The following is a 6,396-nucleotide window of genomic DNA, read 5'->3' as shown; positions in this document are numbered from 1 at the left end:
CTGATATATGACAGAAAGTAGAAACTGTTCACATTTAGAAGCTGAAAAATGACAGAAAGTAGAAAATATTCACATTTAGAAGCTGAAACATGACAGAAATGAAAAAAATATTCACATTTAGAAGCTGAAATATGACAGAAAGTAGAAAATATTCACATTTAGATGCTGAAATATGACAGAAAGTAGAAAATATTCACATTTAGAAGCTGAAATATGACAGAATGTAAAAATGTTCACATTTAGAAGCTGAAATATGACAGAATGTAAAAATATTCACATTTAGAAGCTGAAATATGAAAGAAAGTAGAAAAAGTTCACATTTAGATGCTGAAATATGACAGAAAGTAAGAAATATTCACATTTAGAAGCTGAAATATGACAGAAAGTAGAAAATATTTACATTTAGAAGCTGAAATATGACAGGAAGTAGAAAGTATTCACATTTAGAAGCTGACAAATGACAAAATTAAAAAATATTCACATTAAAGTAGCTGAAATATGACAGAAAGTATTCACATTGAGAAGTTGACAAATGACACAAAGTAGTAAGTATTCACATTTAGAAGGTGAGAAATGACAGAAAGTAGAAAGTATTCACATTTAGAAGCTGAAATATGACAGAAAGTAGAAAGTATTCACATTTAGAAGCTGGCAAATGACAAAATTAAAAGATATTCACATTTAAGAAGCTGAAATATGAAAGAAAGTATAAAATATTCACATTTAGAAGTTGAAATATGACAGAAAGAAAAAAATATTCACATTTAGAAGCTGAAATATGACAGAAAGTATTCAAATTTAGAAGCTGACAAATGACAGAAAGTAGTAAGTATTCACATTTAGAAGGTGAGAAATGACAGAAATTAGAAAATATTCACATTTAGAAGCTGAAAAATGACAGAAAGTAGAAAATATTCACATTTAAGAGCTGAGAAATGACAGAAGGTAGAAAGTATTCAAATTTAGAAGCTGATAAATGACAGAAAGTAGAAAATATTCACATTTAGAAGCTGAAACATGACAGAAGGGAGAAAGTATTCACATTAAGAAGCTGAAATATGACAGGAAGTAGAAAGTATTCACATTTGGAAGCTGACAAATGACATAAATTAGAAAGTATTCACATTTAGAAGCTGATATATGACAGAAAGTAGAAAATATTAAAATTTAGAAGCTGAAATATGACAGAAAGTAGAAAATATTCACATTTAGAATCTGACAAATGACAAACAGTAGAAAATATTCACATTTAGAAGGTCAGAAATCACAGACAGTAGAAAATATTCACATTACGGGATTGTCCAGAATTTTGTTGTCACCGCTGTGGAGTCCAGGGGCATTATGCGAGAGAATGCATTAAAACTGTGAGGAGATGTGAGCTTTGCCACAATAATAAGGAAAACTGCATTTGTAATGATAGTTATTCTGAATCAAATAACGAGTCAGACTTAGGTGCAGAGCAGGCACAGATGAGCTGTGTAGACAGCTCGGGAGAGGAGGAGGCTGAGGTAAGCTGTGAAGACAGCTTGGGAGAGGAGGAGGTAGAGATGGTGCATACCGAAGCACAAACATGTGAGCCAGCTGATGCGGCCTCCAGTCTCGTCTGTGAGGTGGTTGATAACCCCACAGAATCTCGGAAAAACACGAGGCGGGAGAGCTCTACTGAGAGCCCCTGTGCGCTACAGCAGAAAAAAAAAACTGATAACCAGGAAACAGTGCGGGCTGCAAAAGCGCAGAGTGCATCGGCCACCGGCACTGCATCACTCAGCCCTCCCCACTCCAGTAAGACCTCATCACAATTGCCCCCCCCAAGTGCTGACTCTGATTTTGAAATGGACACCTCACTGATTTCAAACCTAAGAAAAAGACAAATGAAAGGAAAACATGGCAAAAGATCACAAGAAAAACAAAGTAAAAAAAGTTAATAATCATGTCTGACGCGACACTATTTCAATTCACCCTCCTCATGGTCTCCTTTCTCTCGCTGAATGCCTGTGGGCTCTGCAATAGAGAAAAACTACAGAATTTGCTAACTTCCATCAATTGTGACATACTGTTTCTTCAAAAAACCAAATGGTCTGAATCTCCGTTCAATCTGTTAAAAGACCTGTGGGAGGGTAATACATATTACAGCAATGCTGTAAGTAACAGGTGTGGTGTCGCCATCCTAACAAAAAAAAATGTGTTTGATAAGATAACTGAAATTCATAAGTCTCCTGAGGGGAGACTATTAGTAATTGACACTTGGCGTAATGGTACTCACCTGAGATTTATAAATGTCTACGCTCCCAATGTTGAGAGGGACAGGAAACTCTTCTTCAAAGCTTTGGAGTACTGGCTAACTGACTCATGTATTATCACAGGTGACTTCAATGTCGCCCTGACCAAAATGGATGTATCAGTGAACAATCATTTCAAACAAGACACAAGTAGGGGTTTGCTCATAGACATCATTAAAAAACATGACTTGGTTGATGTATGGCATATCACTAACCCATTTGTCATTAAATTCTCAAGACATCAAATAACCAATAATTCCCTCAAACAGTCCAGAATAGATTTCACTCTAGCAGGTCCTTCCGCCATTTCCAAAATAAGCACAATCGATTATCAAATAAACACCATAAGTGATCATAATTTCATCAAAATGTCCATATTTCCAACATTTCAACAAAAAAATGGAGGTGTCTGGTGCTTCAATAATAGTCTATTACAGGACCCTCAATTTATTAAAAAAATTAACAACTTCCTCCAGAATGTCTCTGAAGAAATGCGATGGGTTAGTGATGCTTTTGTCTGGTGGGATGAAGTAAAAAAACGCATCAAAAGACTCTCAATTAACTACAGCAAACACAAACGATGGTTGAATGATTTAGATGAAAAAGATATAAAACAGAAAATAGAAGTTGAGCTTTCTAAAATTGCCCAGGTACCTAACAGGGACCTTACAAATTACATATGGCTCAAGGAACAACTGTCCAACCATTATAAAATCAAGTGTGCAGGGGCAATCACTAGAAGCAGGGTACAAGCATTTGTTGAGGGTGAAAGGTGCACATCCTATTTTTTGGGACTGGAAAAACAACTGCAGAGCAAAGTGTCTATCAAGGAATTAAAAAACAGTGACGGCAACTCAATCACAAATCTTGACGAAATATTAACAACGGCTCACTCTTTCTTTCAACAGCTATACTCCAGTAGTCCTGTCCGTCAGTATGATCAAGAGATGGTAATTAAAGCAATCACTAACAAGCTCGGTACTGAAGACAAAGTCTGGTGTGATCAGCCTCTCACAACAAGTGAAATTGAAGCGACCATTTCTGGCCTTCATAAAAACAAAAGTCCGGGGTTAGATGGACTAACAACAGATTTTTTTCAAGCCTTTAAGGACAAATTATCGCCCATGTTACAATCTGTTTTTCAGGAAATAGACAGCCGGGGCTATGCTCCTGAGACCCTCACATCTGGCCTAATTACAGTTGTGTACAAAAACAAAGGGGACAAAACAAATCTGCAGAACTATAGGCCAATCAGTCTTCTTAACACAGACTACAAAATTCTGACCAAAGCACTCGCAAATAAACTCAAAACGGTAATTCCAGGGCTTGTACACAAAGCACAAGCCTACAGCATCCCTAACAGAGACATTTCAGACCCCATTCTTTCCACCAAGTCAGCGCTTTCCCAAATGTCAAATAGTGGTGGAATATATCTGGGCGTAGACTTTGAAAAAGCCTTTGACCGTGTGGAACATGAATTTCTCTGGGCCACTCTTAAACAGTTTGGCTTTGGTCAAAGTTTCATAAAAACAATTCAGGTTTTATACAACAACGCGCACAGTCAAGTCAAAATCAATGGTCTTCTAACCCCAAAAATCAAAATAAACCGATCAATCAGACAAGGATGTCCCCTATCTTCTCTTCTGTATAGCCTGGTGGCCGAGCCCCTCGCCCTCCTAATAAACCAAAATCAGTCAATCCAAGGCATACGAGCAGACAACGGAGCTGTCTGTAAAATGATCTCCTATGCAGATGATACAAATATAATGGTCAAGGACGAGAAGAGCCTTAATGTTGCTCTCGATATTATAGATAATTACTGTGCGGCCTCTGGTGCCAAAATAAATGAAAAAAAGTCGACAATAATGTACTGTGGTGCGGTGGCAAGGTCACCAGGCCAATGGCAGTTCAGGGAGGAAAAGGCCTGTGTGAGGGTCCTGGGTGTGTACCTCGGCTGCGACGGAGTGGCTGCCAGGGATCAGACTTGGCATGAGGTGCTTGAAAAAATTAAAAAAACCTTGGGAATGTGGAAGATGAGGAAGCTTACACTCAAAGGTAAAGTGGTGGTGCTCAACTCCCTCATTCTGTCAAAATTAAACCATGTTTTACAAATTTACGACTTGCCAGAACAGACCTTAACTGAAATAAATAATGCCATATCAACTTTTCTGTGGGGGAGCAGACGCAATATGATAGCTCACAAAACAATAATCAACAAACAGTCAAATGGAGGTCTCAACCTCATTGACATAAAAACCAGGAAACATTGCTTCAGGGTCAAAATAATAAAAAAACTATTGGACAATAACTCAGATCTGTTCTGGAAACATGAACTCACCCAAACAATAAACTCAATTGGCAGTTGTGGCATTTACAATCTATGTCAAATTCCAACTAAATCACAAACTGAGCAGCCATCACCCTTCACAAAAGAGGTTCTGCAGGCTTGGGGGGTGGCCAGGCCCCACCTCCTCACATGGGTAATGAGCAAACATCAGCTCTTACAGCTTCCTCTTTTTCACAATCCTGACATCACACACCTTGGTCGACCAATCTCTGGCGGCCCTCTGTCGCGAGAGGGGCTGCACACGTTAGCGGGACTAATTGATAGTCAAGGGGAAATAATCGTGGATGAAATAGTCAGCAGACTCAGAATAAATAATCGACATAGCAAAAAATTAACTGAACAGATCTGTCAAAAAATCTCTGATGCAATCCCCCCCCATTGGCAGCAAGCCTTTTACAGGACCAGTGGCAGCATGCAGGATGACGCCCTTGTTTTTCGCACAAGTGCTCACCCGGTCTCAAAAACTCTGTCTGAACTTAATACTAAGTTTTGGTACAGCACACTACTCATGAAAACAGCTCAAAAACCCACAGCAGAGTCCTACTGGCAGAAGCGCTTTCCTGCTCATAACGTTTTGTCAATCTGGAAAAACATGAAAAGTCCCTTCGCCCACCCTCAAGCCACAAATACCGACTTCAAAATAAGGCACAGACGCATTTTCACTGGTGTAATCCTGCATCAAATAAATAAAACTGCTTATGGGAGGGTTTGCACTGTCTGCAATTTGAACGATGAGACCTTTGACCATCTGTTTCTCACTTGTCCCATCTGTGAGGTCTTCATCGATCGTGTCCGGACCTTCCTCATTAGCCACTGTAAACTAAGGACAATGACATCTGTGGATTGGCAATGGACTTGGCTATTTGGAATCACTAAAGGCACAACTGGTATCAACAAGACAACAATCAACATCATGCTCTCCATCGCACGCCATACAATTTTCATCGCCAGGAACTACATCCTACACGAAGATCTGCACATTGACAGATGGCTTCTCTTCACAAGCACAGTCAAAAGTCACTTCCGGCTACTACATGCTGCATACACGAACATTTTTCGGGAGAGGTTCGCAGGTGGGACAATATTGTTTGAGTCTGTGACTGATGACAACATAGTTTTTGGCTTCTAACTTTCTGTTCCGTTTTTTTATTTTTATTTTTATTTTTATTTTTATTTATTTATTTATTTTTTTTATTTATTTTTTTTCTCCCTTGTTTCCTGTTGTGTTAATGCTTGTCTTTTGTGATGGATCACAGTTTAGTTCTCCTTAATCAGTTGTTTTATGTACATGAGTACTCTATTTAATTTTTTCTAAATACCTTTTAATGCATTTGTTTGTCAATTTATGTTTTTGAAAGTATTTTATCAAAAAAAAAAGCACGCCCAAGCTCGTCTGATCTCGGAAGCTAAGCAGGGTCGGGCCCGGTTAGTACTTGGATGGGAGACCGCCTGGGAATACCAGGTGCTGTAAGATTTTACGCTGCTGCTGCTGCTTCCTTACAAGAAACATGGGTTCGCAATTAAATTGACGCACAGGCACGGGTTGATGTCTTTCTGGTTTCAGCTTCGCTTTGCTTTTCACAGAAAAAAGAGAATGGTGCACCGTTCCTGGTGGCACTGCAATACCAGGTCAATGCAAGGAGTGAAGACAGCAAGCCCCAGTTTTCACCTCCCACTGCTCAAAAATGCATTTAATATTTAATCCCCATATAGAGGACATATCAGATATTAAACTGATAAGAACAGATACTACACTTGATCTTAGCCAAA

At 38.9% G+C, this 6,396-nt stretch overlaps 1 pseudogene; it reads right to left on the bottom strand.

Moving 5' to 3' along the window:
- Window positions 1-6,218: 6,218 nt before the first annotated feature.
- LOC122762280 lies at window positions 6,219-6,396 on the bottom strand (annotated as a pseudogene; the record flags this gene model as incomplete).

The sequence above is a fragment of the Solea senegalensis genome, unplaced genomic scaffold (genome assembly GCF_019176455.1).
Source record: "Solea senegalensis isolate Sse05_10M unplaced genomic scaffold, IFAPA_SoseM_1 scf7180000015443, whole genome shotgun sequence".
NCBI lineage: Eukaryota > Metazoa > Chordata > Actinopteri > Pleuronectiformes > Soleidae > Solea > Solea senegalensis.
This window is presented reverse-complemented; position numbering and strand designations above follow the sequence as displayed.